At 41.9% G+C, this 22,631-nt stretch overlaps 1 protein-coding gene across 1 annotated transcript in view; it reads left to right on the top strand.

Moving 5' to 3' along the window:
* Nucleotides 1-22,631, top strand: part of LOC118567219 (nuclear factor 7, brain-like) — a gene marked incomplete in the record, with an annotated part of 854,268 nt that overhangs the window by 7,920 nt on the left and 823,717 nt on the right.

Here is a 22,631-nt window from a genome sequence, read left to right as displayed (position 1 = left end):
GATTTAGTTTGTCTCACAGAAACCTGGCTACAAGAGGACTACGTTAGTATAAATGAGTCAACTCCATTTAATTATTCAAATTTCCATATTCCCAGAACTACGGGAAGAGGAGGAATGACTAACAACTATCTTTCAGTTTAATTTATTAAGTAGTCCCAGGCCAATTAGTAACTACAGCTCTTTAGAACATTTAACCCTTAGTTTCCCTCATCCAAACTGCAAAGCAATAAAACCTCTTCTGTTTGTTGTTTTGCATCGTCCACCAGGCCCTTACACTCAGTTTTTGGATGAGTTGTCAGATTTCTTATCTGATTTGCTGTTAAATACTGATAAGTTTATTATAGTGGGTGATTTTAACATCCATGTTGAGACAGAATGTGATAACCTTAGTGTAGCCTTTAAAACTATCCAAGATTCAATTGGTTTTGCTCAAAATGTGCATAAACCGACGCACTCTTGGCTTCATACTTTAGACCTTGTGCTGACATATGGCATTGATTGTGAAGAATTAACAGTATTTCGTCACAACCCTGTCCTATCTGACCACTTTTAATAACCTTTGAGTTTAATATAACTGAGTTCTTCACCCCTAAAAGAGGGCTCCATTATAGTAGATCTTTATCTGAAAATGCTGTATCAATATTTAAAGAGTCTATCCCCCTTTTAATATCCTCCTCAGTATTGCAGAAATGCCCTGCAAATAGCAGCAATGATGTTTCTTCTGTAAGAGAGAATTTAACTCTTTAAAAAGAAGACTCAGGATGCAAAGACGAGGCGAGAAGAAGCGGTCTCCATGTGATGCCAGGATGACTTTTATTCACACGTTCGACACGTTTAACAGACACAGTACAAGTCCTAACTCTCATATCTCCGACTCCCTCTTTAAGGCCTTTCTCTCCTATGTGTGTGTATGTGTGTGCGTCACGTATCCCAAAAGATGTCTTCTTTCTTCCCTAAAATGGAATACTCTTACACTGTGTATCAGAGAACAGCTAAACATTTAGTCACTCTTAACCTTGTAAGGAATATGCTCAGTTCTTTGGCAGTAACAATAGTTAAACCAGGCCTTGTCTCCTTTCTCCCTTAGTAGGCCTCTCTAGCTTCTAAACATACAGAGTTAAGTTGACATCCACAAAGTTCAGTTATCCTTATATTCCAAACACCAAAACACCCCAGAACATGTCAGAGCATTCTAAACCCTTACAATCCCCCCATTTTCACTAAAAGCGAAAAACACCAAAAGAAAATCTTGACACACTGTAATACGTATACTTAAAATGGTGAGCATGAAAATGGAGTTATGTAAATATGGAATAATACATAATAAGGCCAAAATGCTTGTGCTGATTAACAAGTGACTTGTTAATCAGTAAGTTTTCTTTGTTCTTATTCAAGAAAAGCTTTATTCACCTGTTGTTGTGTTGTTTAGGTAAAACATCCATAAAATCATTTAGATTTAGAGCTTTAACTCTTCTTGACTCCACACTTAACAATCCCAAACTGCTCAATCGTTGATCACTATAAACAGTCTTGATTAGCTTCAGTGCAGAAAAACTGTGTCCATATGATGAGTTTCTGGCTGGTAATGAAAGGGCATTTCTGAAAAGTTTATATATCTGCCTGGATGATGTCACAGCTCACAGAACAGCAGAGCAGGTGTACCTTCTATAAAAAAAGATAAATGATAGAGAACAAAAAGTTAAAACCTGAAATAACTAACAATGCGGATGGGAGAACAGTAGGAGAACTCAGCAGATTGAGAGAAATAGACCCTGATGTCCTCCAGCAGTCTAAGCCTATATAATCTGATTTCTCTCACTAGCTTCATATTCAGCATTCAAATGCTGTAATGGAGGATTTTCTATTTGCGGACTGTTCATATTCTGCCCATGCTAGCATGGCATTAGCGTGAGACTCAGATTTAGAATGGCCTAGGAATCCACAATCAGATGCTCACACATAGTGGATTCATGTTTAAAATGTCATGTGATAATGACAAATAAAAGACATTTTAAACAGATTTGGTTTTCTATTTGCTCTTTTACAGTTTTCTTGTCTGTTTCGAATTTAAACTTTAAACCTATAAGCAGATCTCAGAGCAGTGTGTTGGTACCATTTTACCAATAAATTTGACATTTTATGCATTTTAAGATAGAATTATCTGTGGGTTGATATTGTAAAAACTGTTGACTTTATGTGTCCAAGTGTCCTGAGCTGCTGGTATGGGATGTAATACCAGGCCTTCTGTACGCAGGTCTAAATGTAGACATCAATGCAGTTTTTAAAAGTCATGTAACGTATCTTCAATACGAGTTGGGATGACGTGTAAAACAACTTGGTTGTGTTTCAAAAAGCTGGGTTTGTGGGTATCCAGGGTAAATTCTGGGGTTAATTTCTGCATATCCTGGCTGTTCCGTTTCAAAAATCTTGGAAGCTGTTACCCTGAGTCAAATTATGACAACAAATTCCTCCATGTAACAATCCTGCTCCATAGCACGTTGTCTGGGAGTTTTTCCTTTTTCTTAACTGAGATCTATACAAGGAAGTGTTGGACAAGGCGTGTCCTTTTCTGGAGGAGCCTAAGGAGCATTAATACTCCTCAGAAATCTGTCAGGAGAGGCTGATCACACCGTTTAATGTCTTATCACAATTAAAAGTCTTCTTTCTGGATTGATATACTATTTTAAAGTGTTACAGTTTTCCGCTTATGTTAATGATTTATCTTAATCTCAGGCTGCATGTTGCTCGTATAACACAAGGGCTCACAGTCAGTTCTGGACAAATTCTCCATGCTGCTCTTCGTTTTTATACCAACAGCAGTTTCTATAATGTAGGCGACGCAGAACATCTTTCAGAGGCAGCTGTGTGTCGTGTTATCAGGAATGTTACTGTTGCTCTCAGTTACTGCATAGTTAAATGGGGTTCTCTAGTTACAGACCCATAAGACTAATAAAAGAAATACACAGAATGAAAGCAATGATTTATTTTGTATCAGATTTTGAGACTGATTTATCAATCATTTCCAAACCTAAGCCAACAGTTTCTGTTAACATTTTATTAAAATCAGTGACGTGCGGTAGGGTTCGTAGCTGGTGATACCCTGACGTCATCAAAATCAGATTTACAAATATATACACTCTATAGAGTAGACTCATTGCAAAGTGCTGAATTGAGTCAAATAAAATCACCAAGAGACATGGGAAAAATATTGATTCTTTGATGGAAAAAATAAATTAATTATTTGTCATTTGATTGGTAACAGTTTATGAGTTATGATGGATTTCTGCATTTGTAACACATTCAAAAACTACGACATTATGCACATTTCATTACAAAAACAAAACATGAATAATTATTGCTGTCTTACCTCTACTCATAAATGAATGTGGCGCTCTTTCTGAACAAAAATATCGCTCATTTTCCGGTAAAAGTTCTCTTTATCTATTTCAGTTTTAAAAGTCTCTCAGTCTCAATGGAGCTCACTGCCAGGGAGGAAAGCCTTCCTTCATCAGTCCTGTTCCGGCTGTATGTTTTGAGTCTTTTTAGTGCTTTACTTCTTTAGCATAATTACATCCATAACTTGATGTGACCCTAAAGTTTTGGGATCACGAGCGGTGCCCATTGAGCACCCCTTGCCTAGAGGCCAAGGAACTGCCGGCCTCACCTACAACCAGCTCTCTGCCGGTTATGATCGCCCAGCAGCACGAAAACATGTTACCTGCACACACTTTGATGACCAAAACACAATTCGTAATACACAAAGATTAAGTAATGGAAAACCTGTTCATAACTGTTTGAACAATTTAATTTATGATCAGGGGCGGATTTACCATTAGGCAAAACTAGGCAGTTGCCTAGGGCCCCCAAGTTCCTGGGGGCCCCAATTATCCAGCCAGGCTTTGATAATGACGTTGTTCCACCAGACTGAGAGAGTCCAGCATCATCCACTCTGCGGGTAAGCAGTCAGCACAGTGTACTTCCTGAAGATGACCCAGCTCTGGCCAATCAGCTGTCTGATTGTGCACACTGCTGAATAGTACTGTGAGGACCGCTCCAGGTGAAGAACAGGATCTTGCCAAGAAATGGAGACGGGCGCAGATTTACTTCCAGCTATTATTTCATTCAAATAAAAAATGGAGAACAGATTAGCAGATCATGGCTTGTCTACTAGAAAAAGGGACAAAAGAAAACATAGAGGAAAACAACAAGAAAAGGGATGAGAGGGACAAAAGGTAGAAAAAAATGATGTATGTCTATTCTATTAAAATGTTTGTATCTGTATAATGGGTCTGTTTTATTTATTTATTTTTTTAAACCAATATGTTGTCTTTAGATGCAGAAAAAGCATTTGATAGAGTAAACTGGAACTTTCTATTCCCTACTCTACATAAATGTAGTTTTGGCAATTTTTTTATAAATTGGTTAAAAATTTTATACAGTTCTCCAACAGCCTGTGTCAGGACAAATAATCAAACTCTCCTAGCTTTTGTCTCCAGAGGGGCACCAGGCAAGGATGCCCGCTTTCCCCCTCACTTTTTGCCATCTTTATCGAACCTCTAGCAGCAACAATTAGACAAACTAATGCTGTCAAAGGTATAAAATGCCTGAAAATAGAGCATAAGATTAGTCTTTACGCTGATGATGTATTACTTTATCTCCAGCATTCAAACATTTCCCTCTCTCAAGTAATTAGATTACTAGAATCTTTCTCTAAAGTATAACATTACTCTATAAACTGGTCTAAATCTACGGTACTGCCAATTAATTACTCTTTCCAGAACACCCTAGATTTACAATTGCAATCAGGATATATTACGTATTTGGGTATTAATTTGTTGTCTAATTTAGCAGATTTACTTTCCAACAGCCCCACTCTCGGATTGCTGCACGGAGTCTGGGGCCTGGAGGCTAGGCGGGCCGCCGGTTGCGGTGTCTGTTGGGCCCGGGTGGGTTGCCGGTGCTGGCGCCCCTGCTTTCCCCAAAAAGAGGTGGGGGGAGGGGTGGCTAGGGTAGGATGGGGATGGGGAGGGAGTGTGCTTAGGTATTTAGGGGGGGGGGTCTGGTTGTGTGGCCCGTGTGGGTCATGATGGCCCCCTACCCCGGGGGGGGCTTGGGCCGGGGGCGGGATGGGGGTCTGGGTCCGAGCAGGTAAGGAGGATTGTGGTGCCCCCCCCCCCCCCACTTGGGGTTAATGTATGCAAGTGTCCCCCTCGTCCTGCCCCCCTCTGCTGGCTGGGGCTCGGGCCCGCTGGTGCATTGGTGGCCCTCGGGCTCGAGGCGGGTCCCCGGGTGGGTGCTGGTTCATTCCTTACGGCTACCTCGCGGGGCATGGCACTTCCGGGGCTTGGTCGGGGCTCCTATCGGGGAGTGGCGCGCCCATTGCCGGTTCCACTTTAGCAGGGGTGGCTGCCGGCTGGGCCCATGTGCTCACCCCCGCGGCTCCTGGGGGCTTCAGCATTGCGGCGGCTGGGGGTTTTCCTCGAGGTTGTCTCTCCTCTTCCCTTGGTGGGGGGGGGGGGGGGCAGTTCTTCTGTGTTGGCCCCTCCTGGGCGCCCTGCTTTAGGGGCCCCTTTGGGGGTCTGGGGTTATGGGTCCCCCGGCGCCTACGTCTGTGCTCAGGGGAGGCAGTTCTTTGGTTCTTCACATCCACTTTTGAGCACTTTTTTTTGGGATGAATTTTACATACACGGGTGCACTCTCGAACACCTACAGGTGCTGGGCTCCAGGTACTCAGTGTTCACTTCTATACAGAATGCCCATCATTTACATAGTTAGTTTAAACAATACATATAATTCAGCAACAATATCATGGTGTTACTTCACTGCTTTTGTTATAAAAAATCTGTTTGCTGGTCTTTTTACATATCTCGTTGCAGGTAATGTTTTATCACTCTCTCCCTTTTCTCTCTTTCTTACAACTCTTTTCTTTTTTTCTCTTCTAGTTCTTCCTTTACTCTTCTACTTTCCCATTGTCCACATAGTTTATTTACCTCCCGCATGAATCACAATAAAGCTATTTACAAGCATTAATGAAGCGGAGCACTATGTCAAAAGCTGACTGCTCCACTTGTGAAAGCATAATCTGTCAAGCTTTTTTTGGCAATAAGACAACAATTCTTATGGCCATATTGCTAGACAGGACACTGGGGAAAAAATAAAATAAATAAATGTTGGCGCACTGCAATTTTTATTAAACCTTTAATTGAATAAACAACCACTGTAACCAGAACAGTACAAAAATCCTCCACTTTGACATGAAATAATTTTTATTTAGAAAATTCTACATTGCAGCAGTTATAAAATATTGTTTCATCTATATTTCACCCTAAGAACAAACTGTTAAGTAACAATGTCCCTGAAACAGCTCGGTAGTCTTGGATTAAGAGCAACAGAACTTTAAAATTAAAGATGATTCTCAGTTCAAGTCCACATTTATTCAGTTAATCCGTTAACAGATTAACTTGCCCAGTCCTACTTTTTACATATTTCTAGAGTAAATTTTCTTTGTTCCTATTCTAGAAAAGCTTTATTCACCTGTTGTTGTGTTGTTTAGGTAAAACATCCTTAAAATCATTTAGATTTAGAGCTTTAGCTCTTCTTGACTCCACACTTAACAATCCCAACCAGCTTAATCGTTCATCACTACAGACAGTCTTGATTAGCTTCAGTCCAGAAAATAAACTGCGTCCACATGATGAATTGCTGGCTGGTAATGAAAGGGCAATGGTAAAAAGTTTAAACATCTCCTGGAACACTTCCCTGTATGGTTCAAGAAAAGCTGGCAGCTCCAATAAACTGGTTGGTATCCCCAGACCATCACTTTGTTTCCTACAAATGACTCATTTTAGCTGAGGGATCTCGTATTCACGATCTTGGGTGTTACAGTTGTAATATGAGGCAAAAGGAATCTCTGCAGCTTTCTCACTAAATGTGGTGCCAATAGGATTCAAGGCTTGTATCCATTTCATTTTGACAAAGTTCTCATCTGAAAATTGTCTCTTTAGCTCAGAGATCAGCACATCCACCACTGGGATAAATGAGCCTGTCCTCAATGACTCTTTGTCTATATGGATCTCTCTATGAACTATGGTGGTAAAGATGTGACATTCTTTAATTTTGGAGCTTGGTGTGACCAAACTACGCTGCGCTTTCTGGAGGAGAAACAAAGATGTTGCACTGCTTGGCAAGTGTTATTGCACCGTCACAAATCTTGTTAAATAGAGTCGTCTCTGTAGCTTTTAAAGAGCCTTTAGGGAGTGAGACAGATAGTTATTGAGGAATATACAGAAGCAGCTCAAAGTCAAGATGAGAGACAGCAAGGGGGTGTAGAGGAAGAAGTTGAAGAGTAAACTGCAGAGGAACAATATCAGAGATGTGTGGTCAGGGATGAAGAAGATCACAGGGTTCAAGCAGATGGAGGATCAGAGAGATGGATGTCTGGACAGAGCAAATGAGCTGAACATTCTTCCATAGGTTCAGTTGAGGAACAATCTCACCATCCTCCCCTCCTGCCTCCAGCCAAACAGACATCCTACCCTCCCTTGTCCCACAGCTTTCCTCTCACACCTCGCATGTTTTATCCTCTACCTCAGTCATGGACTCCTCTGCTTCCACTAGTTTGTCTTCAACCAAATCAGGAGATGCTGCTTCCTCCCTTTCCACGTTTCTGTTTCTAGAAATCAGGCCAAGAGGCAGCAGGAGAGACTGAACCAGAACAAGGTGTCAAGTTACCACAGGCTGCAGTGTGGTCCATATTCCATATTGTTCACAAACTAATTAGTAATTTGGACATTAGGATTGTTATTCACGCTTACGGTAATGGCGCCCGGTCACGTCGATCGGAGGTTTATTAAAGAGTCTGTTCCCCTTTTAATATCTTCAGTATTGCAGAAATACCCTGCAGATGGCAGCAATGTTGTTTCATCCCATTCACAAATAAACGTCTTTGTTAATGGTGTGACTTCGTCATTGCGTTCTGCATTAGACAATGTAGCTCCCTTGAAAAAGAAGGTGATTATTCTGCGTCTGCGTTTCTGACAAAATTTCCCCACTCAGCGACGCACCCGCTGAGAAGCTGACTCTGGTTATTGGCAGCTCCATAGTCAGAAACATGCCTCTAAAGACACCAGGGACCATAGTCAAATGCCTGCCCGGGGCTAGCATGGGCGATGTCAAATCCTACCTGAAACTGCTGGCTAAGGATATGCATAAATACAGTAAGATTGATATTCACGCTGGTGCTAATGACACCCGGTTACGGCAATCAGAATTCACTAAAGTTAGTGTTGCTTCGATGTGTAAGTTTGCTCAAACAATGTCGGACTCCGAAATTTTCTCTGGTCCCCTGCCTGATCTGACCAGTGATGACATGTTTAGCCGCATGTCATCATTCAACCGCTGGTTGGCTAGGTGGTGTCCTGAAAACGATGTGGGCTACATTTATAACTGGCAAACTTTCTAGGGAAAATCTGGTCTGATCCGGAGAGACGGCATCCATCCCACTTTAGATGGTGCAGCTCTTCTTTCTAGCAATCTGGTCGGATTCATTAGTTCTCCTAAATGCTGGCATCCCAGGGTCCAGACCAGGAAGCAGAGCCATAGTTTAACATGTGCTGAAACTGTGGGGGGAAACTATAATAATTGCAAAAAACACTAGACCTTCATAAACTTGAAGAGAAAATCATTACTCGTGCTGATGAATAATGATGTTGGACAAAGCGTTAATCAGTTCAAGATGTGGAAAGTTGTATATATTTAAAGGCAATATAAGCAGTGGATTCAGTTGGTCAAAAGGACCAGAATGAAATCAAAAGTCTGAAATAAGTTAGTAATCTATGTATTAAGGAGACAAATATTATTGTGCTCCTTGGGAAACAATTTCCTTTGGTCATTTTATTGTATTTTGGTTGTTTCTTTGTAAAATTTTTATTTGCTTTTATTTTTGGCATTTCCAATAATATGACTATAATTAAGGTAGTTATGCAAATAATTTGAAAGAATGAGATGTTTTAAAACAAATTTTTTAAAAGAGAAGGAAATAAAGATTTGTACCTTCCCTGGATCAGCCAAGAACTTGGGAACATCATGTCAAAACTGACACTAAGAGGACCAGGTTTTGACTGCATGCCTTAATAAATACTAATGTAATTGTTTTTTCTGAACTGTTACTTCCAGATACAGGACGGAGATTCTGAAAGGCCACCTTTCTTCCAGCAGAAGACTATGAGAAGTGAGCTTTTGCAGGCGTTCGGTAATAAGTTATGATCTAAAATGGACATGCAGGGATAAGCAGATATGACTAAATTATGATAAGTTTTAACCAACTCATACCAAGTCATACTGAGATCTTCCAGCGGAGAAAGGTGGTAGCTTCATCATTTTTGTTTGTTTGTTTACCGTTCTACTAACATTAGAAAAACACATTGATGGATGTGTTTAGGTGAAAACTTTTAAAGAGGGAACTTTAAGATTTAGTACAGTTTTTGGATCAGTTGTCGGGCTTCTTAGCTGATTTGGTGTTAAATACCGACAAGGTTATTATTATAGTGGGGGATTTTAACATTCATGTTGACACAGAATATGATAACTTTAGTGCAGCCTTTAAAACTATCCTAGATTCAACTGGTTTTGCTCAAAACTTGCATTAACCGATGCACTCTTGACTTCATACTTTAGACCTTTTGCTGACATATGGCATTGATTGGGAAGAATTAACAGTATTTCCTCACAACCCAGTCTTATCTCACCATGTTTTGATAACCTTTGAGTTTTATTTAACTGAGTTTTCCACCCCCAAAAGAGGGCTTCTTTATAGTAGATCTTTATCACATAATGCTTTATCAAACTTTAAAGAGTCTGTTCCCCTTTTAATATCCTCAGTATTGCAATTACAAAGCAATGACCTATTTTAAGAGTTTCAGTCAGGCTTCAGAGCTCATCATAGCACTGAAACAGCTCTCGTGAAGGTAACTAATGATATTCTCATGGCCTCAGATGATGGACTTGTGTCTGTACTTGTCCTGTAAGATCTCAGTGCTGCGTTTTATACAGTTGATCACAATATTCTACCACAAAGACTTCAACATATTGTAGGGATTAAGTGGAAAGCATCAGGCTGGTTCTCGCCCAGTGAACACTGGAGATAGGCACCAGCAACCCCCGCGACCCCATGAGGGGTTAAGCGGGTCAGAAAATGGATGGATGGATGGACATCAGGCTTGTTTAAATCTTATCTGTCGGACAGATTCCAGCTTGTTCATATTAATAATAAATCTTCTTCAAACTCTAGGGTCACCTGTGGAGTACCACAGGGTTCATTCCTTGGATCAATTCTCTTAACTATATATATGCTTCTGATTGGCAAAATTATCAGACAGCATAGGATTAATTTCCACTGTTATGCTAATTACACTGAGCTATATTTAGCCATAAATCGTGATGAATCCAATCAATTACTTCAACTACAGGCATGTATTGATGACATCAAAAGCAGAATGACTTAAAATCTTCTGCATTTAAATTCTGACAAGAAAAAAGTTGTAATCTTTGGACCAGAGTCTTCAACAAATAAACTTCTTAATCAATCACTTAATCTGGGTGGCATTAATTTAGCCTCTGTTAATAGAGTAAAAAGTCTTGTTATTTTTGACCAAGACATGTCATTTAAATCCCATATTAAACAGGTTTCCAGAGTTTCCTTTTTTCACCTCCGGAATATCGCCAAAATTAGAAACATTCTGTCCAGGAGTTATGCTGAAAACCTAGTCCATGCATTTGTTACTTCAAGGCTGGACTATTGTAATTCTTTACTATCAGGAAGTCCACAAAATGCAGTTCAAAGTCTTCAGCTGAACCAAAATGCTGCAGCAAGAGTTCTGATAAAAATCAACAAGAGGGATCATATTTCTCCAATTTTAGCTTCCCTTTATTGGCTTCCTGTTAAATCAAGAATATAATTTAAAATTCTTCTTCTAACGTATAAAGCCCTTAATAATCAAGCTCCATCATATATCAGAGCTCTGATTTGCAGGTGTGCTGGTGGTTCCTAGAGTCTCTAAAAGTAGAATGGGAGGCAGATCCTTTGGCTATCAGGCTCCTCTCCAGTGGAACCAACTCCCTATTTTTGACAAAGCTTCTAGTTAGAGTGGCTCATGTTACCCTGAGCTATCTTTGTAGTTATGCTGCTATAGGCTTAGGCTGCTGGAGGAAATCAGGGTCTATTTCTCTCACTCTACTGAGTTCTGCTGTTGTCCAAATGAAGCTAAGCGAAAATTCAAACTGAAGAAACTCTATTGCCTATCTCCATCAGAGACTCATCTGCCTCCGACGCAAGCCAATCAGCTTTGAACTGCTCCTCCTCAAAGCCAATCAGCATCATGGGTTGATCTTAAAAGAACTCCACATCCTCGTCTCGGCCTTCTGCTCAGCGAGCAAGCGGTGGCTGGGCGTGTCCGGTTTGGACTCTGTTGACCGGTTTCAACCCACCTCCATCCCCTTCTCCACCATCTTAGCAAGCTTCGCCTGGCTTTCCTACGGTCCTCCTTCAACCTCGTCCCTATCAGAGTGTAATTCCTCCTGGACTCTTATGGAATTCCCAGTCACTCCTTAAAACGGTCCGGCAGAAGACCGCCATGTTGAGCCTGGTTCTGCCAGAGGTTTCTTCCCAAAGGGGAGTTTTTCCTCTCCACAGTCGCTTCATGCTTGCACATCATGGACAGTTCATGCAAACCTGTGTTTATCAAGTTGGACATCAAGCTCAAACAAATCATCATATGGACTGAACAAACTTTATTTATCTCCACTCCACCACCAGTTTCAGACCTGGGGGAAAATATCCCTATTCTCATACGCCTGCTTATGCATATTGAAGTATAATTCAGCGTGAATTTTTCCTGCCGAGGTCTGAGCGCCAAACTCTTAAAATATTGTATCAATAAAATTCTTCTAATTGCCTTTTCTTTCTGTGTGAGTTTTTCAGATTGAATTTGTATTGCTTGTCATCATTTCAGCTTTCAACTTTTTATCCCCCCCTTTTTTTTCCTTCATAGTAGGTACACCTTGTTTGGTGTTCTGTTAGCTGTGACATCATCCAGGGAAGACAGATCACCCGCTATTACCATGTAATGTAGAACAGATTACTGGATCAATGTGTGCTTCTGTGCTTTTTTGTCTGTCTTGTTGTGTCTCTGCTCTGTCTTCTGTAACCCCCAGTCGGTCAAGGCAAATGACCGTTCATACTGAGCCTGGTTCTGGTTCTGCTGGAGGTTTTACCTTCCCGTTAATGGGGAGTTTTTCTTTCTACTGTCGTTTCATGCTTGCTCAGTATGAGGGATTGCTGCAAAGCCATGGACAATGCAGACGACTGTCCACTGTGGCTCTACGCTTCTTCAGGAGGAGTGAATGCTGCTTGTCGGGACTTTGATGCAACCAACTGTTTCCCGTATATCTAGGAAATTTTTTACCAATCTTTATAATCTGATCCAATCTGTATAATATGATTTATTTGACTCTGTAATGTGCCTTGAGATGACATGCTTCATAAATTGGCGCTATATAAATAAAATTAAATTGAATTGATTTGAATTTAGAGCCTTAGCTCTTCTTGTCTCCACACTTAACAATCTCAAACTGCTCAATGATTTTTCATTCCAGACAGTCTTGATTTGCTTCAGTGCAGACCTGCAACCACACGCTGAATTGCTCACTGGTAATGAAAGGGCAATGTTAAAAAGTTTAAACATCTCATGGGACACTTCCCTGTATGGTTCAAGAAATGCTGTCAGCTCCAGTAAACTGGTTGGTATCCCCAGACCATCACTTTGTTTCCTACAAAGGACTCACTTTAGCTGAGAGATCTCGTATTCAAGGAGGAGATGTCGATCAGACCGTTTAGTGTGACTGCAAACAGGTATTTGTTCAACACATCTCTAGACTACAGAAACAAAAGAAAACTAAAAGGCTAAAAAATCAAAATCTTAAAATTTAAACTGAAAATAAATCCAAAAGACAAATATTAATGATAAATGCATGTACTTAACTGGGAATGAGTACTGAAATCGTGAAATTTAAAATTAACTGCAGCACTGTAAAAGAGGAATAAAGGTCAACTACTCAGAATAAAGGGTGCTATGGGATTAACAATGAAAATGTTAAATACATTAATTAATACTAATTTAGGTTGGAAGTCTGTATCTAAGTGAGCTCCACATTAATTATAAGTACAGAGATAACATAAAATTTTTAATCAGCAGGTTATAACAGAAGGGGTCTGTGGAGTAATCTCTTTGCCCAAAGAAACGTTATGAAATCTGACTGAGAGAAAGCTTTCTAAGTATAAAACAAGTGTACATGCATACAGAATTAAGGGAGCTGGTCAATGAGAACACTAAACTATTAATTTAGTAAAAAAATCACCAGGGACCAAGTGTGACTGAAAGTTTGCAAACTTGAGTGTGGAGGAGTGAATCTGATTAGTGTGGATGGAGCATGTGAGATGAAAGCTGTATGAGTGAGCTGTTATATGCTGAATCGGAGAAACTGCAAGATGGGTTGAATGATTGGGAATTATATTGACAACCTTAGTAAAATGAATCCCATGTCTGTGTAAATAGGAACTTAGAAAATAAGGCATTGTTACATGGTTGTTCAGTCTTGTGGATCAGTGTGTTAAAATGACCCACAGACAAACAGCCGCTACCTCTAACACTCTGTGTGAGTAAATTTTGTGTTGTGATAGAATTTAGAATGTTTTAGGGCAACAAATGCAAAGTGTTTAAAAATGCTGGAGACAGCTATTCCTGCATTGATACACTTTCCAAGTTTGCCTGAGTATCTAAAGCTCGGCATTTTTTAACAATGCCGAGCCAGAACAATTTCTGTCTAAAGGTTTAGTCCAATCAAAGGAAACACAAAATGGGAGACTTGATTAACTGATGATAATTCAGATTAGCAAACGTATTCAGGATAATTATAGATGGGAGCGTAGAGTAGGACAGAAAGAGGCTGAATAAGCTGGTGAGGAAGGCCACTTCTGTCCTGGGCTGCACTCTGGACTCGGTGGAGGAAGTGGCTGAGAGGAGGATGTTGTCCAAGCTTACATCCATCATGAACAACACCTCCCACCCCCTGCACCAGACTGTAGAGGAGCTGAGCAGCTCCTTTAGTGACAGACTTAGACACCTTTTCCGCAGGTCATTCATCGCAGGTCATTCATCACTGTCGCCATCAGACTTTACAATGCTGCTCTATAACTGTAATAACGTGTGCAATAACTGATAGGGTTTTCATAAATAACCCTTAAGTATCCTACAAAGAAAACCACACAAATACAAGTTTAGACTTTTCTGCAGAAGAGGAGGAAATATGGATGGAGATCATATGGATGGAGAATCCTCTGCCTTTATTATTGGACTTCAAAGAAGGGACTGGAGGGGTCAAGATTTTACAACATGGGGGTTGACACACAAAGAGGGGTGCAGGTTTATTGCGGGTGGTGATCAGTCACCTGCGACACACACAGCTGGATAAGGTAAGGAATTCCTTATCTGGGAGAAACATTTGTTCTCCCTGTCTGAAGTTAAAACAACAGAACATCCCTGAAAGCCAACTCTTAATTCAATCTGAAAAACTCACACAGAAAGAAAAGGCAATTAGAAGAATTTTATTGCTACAATATTTTAAGAGTTTGGCGCTCAGACCTCGGCAGGAAAAAATCATGCTTCAATATGCATAAGCAGGCGTATGAGAATAGGGATGTTTCCCCCCAGGCCTGAGACTGGTGGTGGAGTGGACATAAATAAAGTTGTTCAGTCCATATGATGATCTGTTTGAGCTAGATGTCCAACTTGATAAACACAGGTTGCCTGAACTGTCCATGATGAGCAAGCATGAAGCGACTGTGGAGAGGAAAAACTCCCCTTTGGGAAGAAACCTCTGGCAGAACCAGGCTCAACATGGCGGTCTTCTGCCGCACCGTTTTAAGGAGTGACTGGTGTTATAAGAATTATTATTCTGAAGTCACTATGGCCTCACACCACTCGGACAGAGGAGGCCTGGAGACCTGATGTCTGTGTATAAGATCCACTGTTTTCTGATTGCAAGGCCAAATGCTGCAGCTGCTGAGGGATACTGATTGTTTACGATAGACTGTCTTTGTTTTGTCTCATGGGAAGGCCACGGTGCAGTATTAGGGGAAGCCCGAAAAGCGAGGCAGACAGAGACAGGGCAGACAGAGACTGCAGCGGAACCGTGGGGTGCGATTACTTTCCATCTATGTGAATCTCTGCTCTGTTTCTCAATAAAAGTGCTGGAACGTTATACCACCGTCTCGTCATTTAGTAAAGATGGGAACTCAGTTACTATTGTTTAATATTCCACCCAAAACTCCCATAACAATTTGGCGTCACGAACAGGATCTCCGACCGACGAGCCGGGGAGTCCGAGGACAGGAGCTGCTTTGGCCGGCCTGGAGAGGTTATCCGGCCTCTGGTACCCCGAATGGATTTTCAAGGGATGTGGAGGAGCTCCTGGTCTCGGAGCGCCTCTGGGCGTCGGCGCGAAGATCCGAACCTTTCTTTCATGAGACGGTAAGGGGATTATTTTCCAGCACTGCTTTGTTTTGTGTTGTAGAACCTTGGCATCCTTGAACAGTAACAGCATGGTATAAATATTTTGTCTTTTCGGTGCAGAACAGCACCTCGCTTTCTTTAAAAAAAAAAAAGTAGAGAGAGAGGGAAAAGCTTTCACATGGAAAGGCTTTCTTTTTCTCAGTTGGGTTTTCAAAATAAATGGGAAATGTCATGAAACGAATATGTTGATGAAATTATGTTGCAGAGAACTTCAACTGTCAGACAACAACAGTTAAGACACACTCTGTTAAGAATTATTATGAATTTACTGCAGATACATTTTAACTTAAAGATTACTATTTTAATTAATAATTAAATTGCAGAATTCTGAAAGCTAAATAATTGTGCACATAAATATCTTGAATGTGAAAGTGCTTGGAGGATGTTTTAATAAATGACACATGAAAGGGGTTTTGATAAGAACACTAATTACACCTTGTTTCTGTTCTCCAGTGGAAACAAGGACTCGTGTCTGCAGACCATCTTCACAAAGTGCTTTATTAGAGAGAAATGCAAAATAAAATGCTCAGTGCCCATCCAGAACTGAACGCTTATTACCATCCAGCTCAATCGTCCAGCCTGCGTGGAGGAACCAGAAGAGGACTGGGGATGAAGAAGCCAGAGAACTCTGATTCCTTATTCTTCAATGGGAGGAGTTGCCTGAAGAGACCCTAAGCGCGATTAGATTATTTCCTGCCTTGTGCCTGAATGGCCTGAAGGCTTTCTTAACTTTGCGTTCTTGACGTTTAGGACTCTCCTCATATATTGTGTTGCTGTTTGTTTAACTGCTCTGTTCCACTGACTCACATGTTTGATTTTTTTTTGTGTTATGAGATCTACACTTTAATGTTACATCACGTTGATCAATATGGTTTTATGGGGTAAAAAATGGAAACTGTTTGCTTCAGACACACAAAGATCTATGGTTTATGCACCTTTTGATTTGATATAGGAAGAACCAGGATCGGATTGGCTCTAAAGATCCTTTAATATTAGCTGGTAATGTTAACACTTAGATTCAATACAGGGTTTTCAGGCTCAGATTGGCCGAGAGCAGATTTCCCTGGGAGGGGGGCTTGCCAGTTTTTACTGCCCCCTAGGGGTAGCTTTTTCTGGCGTTTCCCCTGCCCGCACTGAACCTCTCCTGCCTTTGCTCCTGGTGTTGTAAGTTTGGAGTGGTGGATTATTGTCCATCGTAGGGGTGAGTGGAGAAAGGAGTAGGAGGGTATTCAGGGTGGGTCAGAGTAGACGGATTCGACCTTGGTTACTGAACAGGGTTTAGCTTACCATAGTCTAATGTAATTTTAAAATAATGTGCGCATAGGTACCTAAAACAGGCCTTACCTAATTAGATGAATCCTAAATTGTAGATGAAAGCTAAACCTTTGATCTTGTGTGTTAAAGCTCTATGAAGCATTCATGTTGATCTGTACTAAAAGTTCCAGCACTGCCCGGTTCCAACACGGGAACCCTTTGGGTCCCACTTTACGAGTTTACAGAAATGGTTCCTCTGTGCTTTGTTCACATTTTCAAGTGATGGGTCATCTTGTTTTGTCTTGATGCTGACGACGCCATCATCAAAAAAAAAAAAAAAAAAAGAGAGGAATGTTATAAGAATTATTATTCTGAAGTCACTATGGCCTCACACCACTCGGACAGAGGAGGCCTGGAGACCTGATGTCTGTGTATAAGATCCACTGTTTTCTGATTGCAAGGCCAAATGCTGCAGCTGCTGAGGGATACTGATTGTTTACGATAGACTGTCTTTGTTTTGTCTCATGGGAAGGCCATGGTGCAGTATTAGGGGAAGCCCGAAAAGCGAGGCAGACAGAGACAGGGCAGACAGAGACTGCAGCGGAACCGTGGGGTGCGATTACTTTCCATCTATGTGAATCTCTGCTCTGTTTCTCAATAAAAGTGCTGGAACGTTATACCACCGTCTCGTCATTTAGTAAAGATGGGAACTCAGTTACTATTGTTTAATATTCCACCCAAAACTCCCATAACACTGGGAATTCCGTAAGAGTCCAGGAGGAACTACACTCTGGTAGGGACGAGGTTGAAGCAGCACTATAGGAAAGACAGGCGGAGCTTGCTACGATGGTGGAGAAGGGGGTGGAGGTGGGTTGAATCCGGTCATCAGAGTCCAAATCAGACACGGCGCAACCACTGCTTGCTCGCTGAGCAGAAGGCCGAGACAAGGATGTGGAGTTCTTTTAAGATGAACCCAGGATGCTGATTGGCTTAGAGGAGGAGCAGTTCAAAGCTGATTGGCTTGCGTCGGAGGCGGATGAGTCTCTGATTGATGGAGGTAGGCAATAGAGTTTCTTCAGTTTGAATTTTCGCTTAAGCTCCTTAACAAACCAGTATATAAAATATCCTGTGCAATAACCTGTACAATAATCCTGTTAAATAAGATACTTCAGCTGTTATAGTTATCTCATTATCTCACTGTTGTTCTTTACCTGGTACCACTTTAATGCACAGCGTCAAATCCCTATGTATATAAGTCACCTTAAATGTACATAGGTTTTCTTAAATCTCTGCTTTATTTTTTAATTTTTATATACCTCATGCACCTTTTCCTCCTTTTGGCACCTTCTTTTGATTATTGAGCTGATATGACACGTGAATTTCCCCACTGTGAGATCAATAAAGTCTATCTTATCACTTATCCTATCTTGTTTACTATAATGCAGTGTTTCCCGCAGCACTATCTTGGCCAAACTCACGCTACCGCCTCGGCAATATTCAAACCCCCCCCCCCCCAAAAAAAAGACAATAAAACAGCATTGATAACTGCCTCGCCTAAGCAAATTTCTGCGGGAAACACTGCTATAATGAAAACAGTTGGTTCATGGAGCTTTGGCAACCAGTCTGTTTAAAATAAGACAAATATAGGTTAGGGTATTTCCCCTCTGGTACCCATTTGTCACCTGTTAAATCCAGGGACAATGCAGTTGGTGCTCCCAATTTTCAGGGAGCACTGATTTTGACAGATTGGTATTCTCATGAATTGGACACATCAGTTATGGATTTTCAATATGGGAGCAACTGCAATCTAAGTAAAATCCACTGGATGGCAGTCTTGCCTTACGTTTTGGGGTGTCAAGTAGGGAGGCCCGTGAGTGTGACAGTGGGGGTATCACGTGTAATACAGGGGTTTGAGTACTGCTGGCTGGCCCAATTTGAGTGTGTCTGGTGGGGTTTGTGGGTTTCCAGGAGAGAGCGATGCGTGTGGCAGTTGGGGGTCCCATGTGTGTGGGGGAGGGGCATTGTCTGTAAGGGAGCACTTTATGACAATAGGGTAACATGTCTGTATTTTTGGTGTTTGAGTACTGCAGGCCCATTGGGAGTGTGTGGGGTGGCATTGTCTGTAAGGGAGCACTTTATGACAATAGGGTAACATGTGTGTATTCTTGGTGTTTAACAGTAATTTGTGTATTGTTGGAACCAGGGGCTGATCCATGGAAGTCGATGCCCAGCTAGGGTTCTCCGTTCCAAGGGTGGAGATGCTCCATGTCCCCCCTGGTTCTCCGGAGGTCCAGGGGCTGCACAGCCCTCCTGCATGCGGGAAAGGGGGCTCTTTTGCGGGGTGGAAAACCTCCATGTTTCCCCCTGGTTCTCCATGCGGGGAAAGAGAGCTCTGCTGCGGGGTGGAGATGCTGCATGTCCCCCCTGATTCTCTGGAGGTCCATGGGCTGCTCAGCTCACCTCCATGTGGGAAACGGGAGCTCTTTTGCGGGGTGGAGATGCTACATGGTTCCCCCGGGTTCTCTGGAGGGCCAGTGTGGGCTTCCAGTATAAGTCCATGTCCCCCCTGGTTCTCTGGAGGTCCACGGGCTGCTCAGCCCTCCTCTATGCGGGAAAGGGAGCTCTTTTGCGAGGTGAAGAACTTCCATGTTTCCCCCTGGTTCTCCATGCGGGGAAAGAGAGCTCTGTTCCTGGGTATAGAAACTCCATGAATGCCCCTGGTTCTGCTGGGCCCTGGTGTTCCAGCAGAACCAGGTGCTGATACATGGAAGTTGATGCCCAGCTAGGGTGCTCCGTTCCTGGGCAGCGACTCTCCATGGATGCCCCTGGTTCTCTGGAGGTCCAGTGTGGGGGTCCAGTCTAAGTCCATGGGCCCTCCTGGACCCTGGCTGGAACACCTCCATAACCTGCACATCCAGCTGAACCGTGGTACCCACTCTTTAGCACCCCCCCCCCCACGGTTAGAAACAGATAAAAAAACAGCAAAGTCCTCGTGCCCCTGGTATGGTGGAATACTTCTGTTCCCCTGGTATGGCTGAGCTCCAGCTCATGGAGGCCCTTCCCAGTCCCTCTCACCCAGGAAGAGCCTCCATCCCTGGCCTAATCTCCACTAACAGGCAGCCTCCTAAACCTCCAGGCCAGAGCTCCAGACACCCGGGGCCCTTCTTGGTCCCTCTCACCCGAGAAGAGCCTCTATCCCTGGCCTAATTTCCCCCAACACCCAGCCTACTGAACCTCCAGCCTGGAGCTCCAGACCACCAGGGCCCTGCCTGGTCCCTCTACCCCAGGCAGAGGCTCCATCCTGGGCCTTCTCTCGGACATATGTCCAACTGTAGTCTTCACGAGACTCAGTTCCTATAACTTTTCGGAAGGGGTTTTATGGTGTAAGGCCCCAGGATCCCTCCAGACCCTTGTATCTTCCTGGGCTACCCCTGTTAAATTCCTATCCCTACCATGCTGGGGACTTAGAAAAATTTTCAGTTTTTTATGCCCCTGGTAAGGCATATGTAAATTCCACCCATCTGTAAGTGCACCCATCTGTCATATGTTAAATCCCACCAACTGTCATAATGGGATCCGGCCCGCCGAACAATTTAGTCCGGCCCTGTGGCTAAATGCATTATCATTATTAAAAAAAAAAATATATATATATATTTTTTTGCAGTGTCCTGTCTGGCAATGTGGCAATAAGAACTGTTGTCTTAATGCCAAAAAGAGCTGATCAGATTTGACTTTCACAAGTGGAGCAGTACTGCTTTTGCCATAGTGCTCTGCTTGATTTATGAATGTGAATAGTTTTATTATGATTCATGCGGGGATTATCTCAAATGATATGGACACTACAATGGGAAAGTAGGAGAGGAAAGGAAGAACAAGAAGAAAAAAAAACAAAAAGGTGAAAGAAACATGTACTTCGTTTAATTGAAAACATGCAGTTCCTATATTGTCCACGAGGGGCGCTGTGTTTTAATTAGCAGATTAAGCCTCAGGTGTGGAAAAAGTTTAATCATTTCTTAATTTTTATCTGTTTGAAGTATTTTGTCATGTAGGACAGTGTTTTTAAGTTCCGAAAAATGTGAATACATATTTTTTAACATTGTATAATCACTGTGATCAGTTCTTATGCATAATACACAAGTAAATGTTTAACTGAGTAAAGTATTGTTGAAATTGCACATACTTTTCTTAAAAACGCTGAGGTTATTCATAATATATCGTGTAAAAGTAAAATTAATTTAATATAAAAATCAACAAGTTCACATTTATTAGTTCTATTTAATCTTGCAATGAGTTAACTCATGTGGGCCTCTTGAGATCAGATTAAGCTGTATGCGGCCCCTCAACCAAAATGAGTTTGACACCCCTGCTCCAGACCCTTGTATCTTCCTGGGCTACCCCTGTTAAATTCCTATCCCTACCATGCTGGGGACTTAGAACAAATTTCTGGTTTTCACACCCCTGGTAAGGCATATGTAAATTCCACCCATCTGTCACATATTGCACCCTAACCAGCTATAAGTGCACCCATCTGTCATATGTTAAATCCCACCGTCTGTCATACTGGGAAGTTCACCCATCTGTCATATGTTAAATCCCACCGTCTGTCATACTGGGAAGTTCACCCATCTGTCATATGTTAAATCCCACCATACGTTATACTGGGAAGTTCACCCATCTGTCACAAGTTGCACCCTAACCGGGTGTCACTGTGTATATAGGGAAGTTAGCCAATTTGTCATGTGTTAAATCCCACCGTCTGTCATATAGGGAAGTTCACCCATCTGTCAAGAGTTGCACCCTAACCGGGTGTCACTGTGTATATAGGGAAGTTCACCCATCTGTCAAGAGTTGCACCCTAACTGGGTGTCACTGTGTATATAGGGAAGTTCACCCATCTGTCGTGTTAAATCCCACCATCTGTCATGACGCAATCTGCTGGTGAAAAGGTGGAACTAAAACCCTAACAACCCCTTTTGTGAAAATCAGGAGCAATTAACTGAGTTTTTGAGTGAACTTTGCCCTCTTTGGGGGGCTGTCACGGGGGCACGAGGGGTGTTAAAAATCGGGGTCCCCTTGCAGATGGGTGACGAAGGATGGGGCTATTATGTGAGCCATGCCCTGTGACCCTGTGTCCTTTGGTATGGCCCCCAGGATTTTTCAAAAAATTTCAAAAATTGCCCCCATTTGTCAAAAAAAGGTAAGTCTCCTAATTAGGGTTATGATAACAAATAAATAAGTAAACAGATAGGTCTATTGGTTTTATCACCAAAGCTCATTCTCTTTAAATTTTTGTCAAGTAAATGAAATAACTAATGTAGCTTTAATATGATTGTTTGTGATTATTTTATTTAAATTTATTTTGGACTAATTGAAGCTACACTGCAGATGGAAAGATGGACAATGTTTAATTAGACAATGTGATGTCTTAATGGCTTGATTTTACAATGATACTGAGCTACGTCTCTGACTCTATAGAGAGCATGTCAGAGGGCTATGGTGACAGAGAACAGAAAATGAGTTTTACAAGAACTGCCCTTGATCAGAAGGAAGGACAATGGAGCGGCTAGAGAAGCCAAGAAGAAGACGGGGTGATGAAGTAGCATCGACTAACATCAGAGAGGAACTCCATCCCCTGCCACAAAATATGAGTCCATCACAACACAGTTCAAGAATCGAGAATCCTTTATTGTCACTACAGCAGCCTTATTATTTACAAGTTTTTTTTTTATTATCCTTTTCTCCCACACGTTA

This window comes from Fundulus heteroclitus, chromosome 20 (assembly GCF_011125445.2).
Source record: "Fundulus heteroclitus isolate FHET01 chromosome 20, MU-UCD_Fhet_4.1, whole genome shotgun sequence".
Classification (NCBI taxonomy): domain Eukaryota; kingdom Metazoa; phylum Chordata; class Actinopteri; order Cyprinodontiformes; family Fundulidae; genus Fundulus; species Fundulus heteroclitus.
This window is presented reverse-complemented; position numbering and strand designations above follow the sequence as displayed.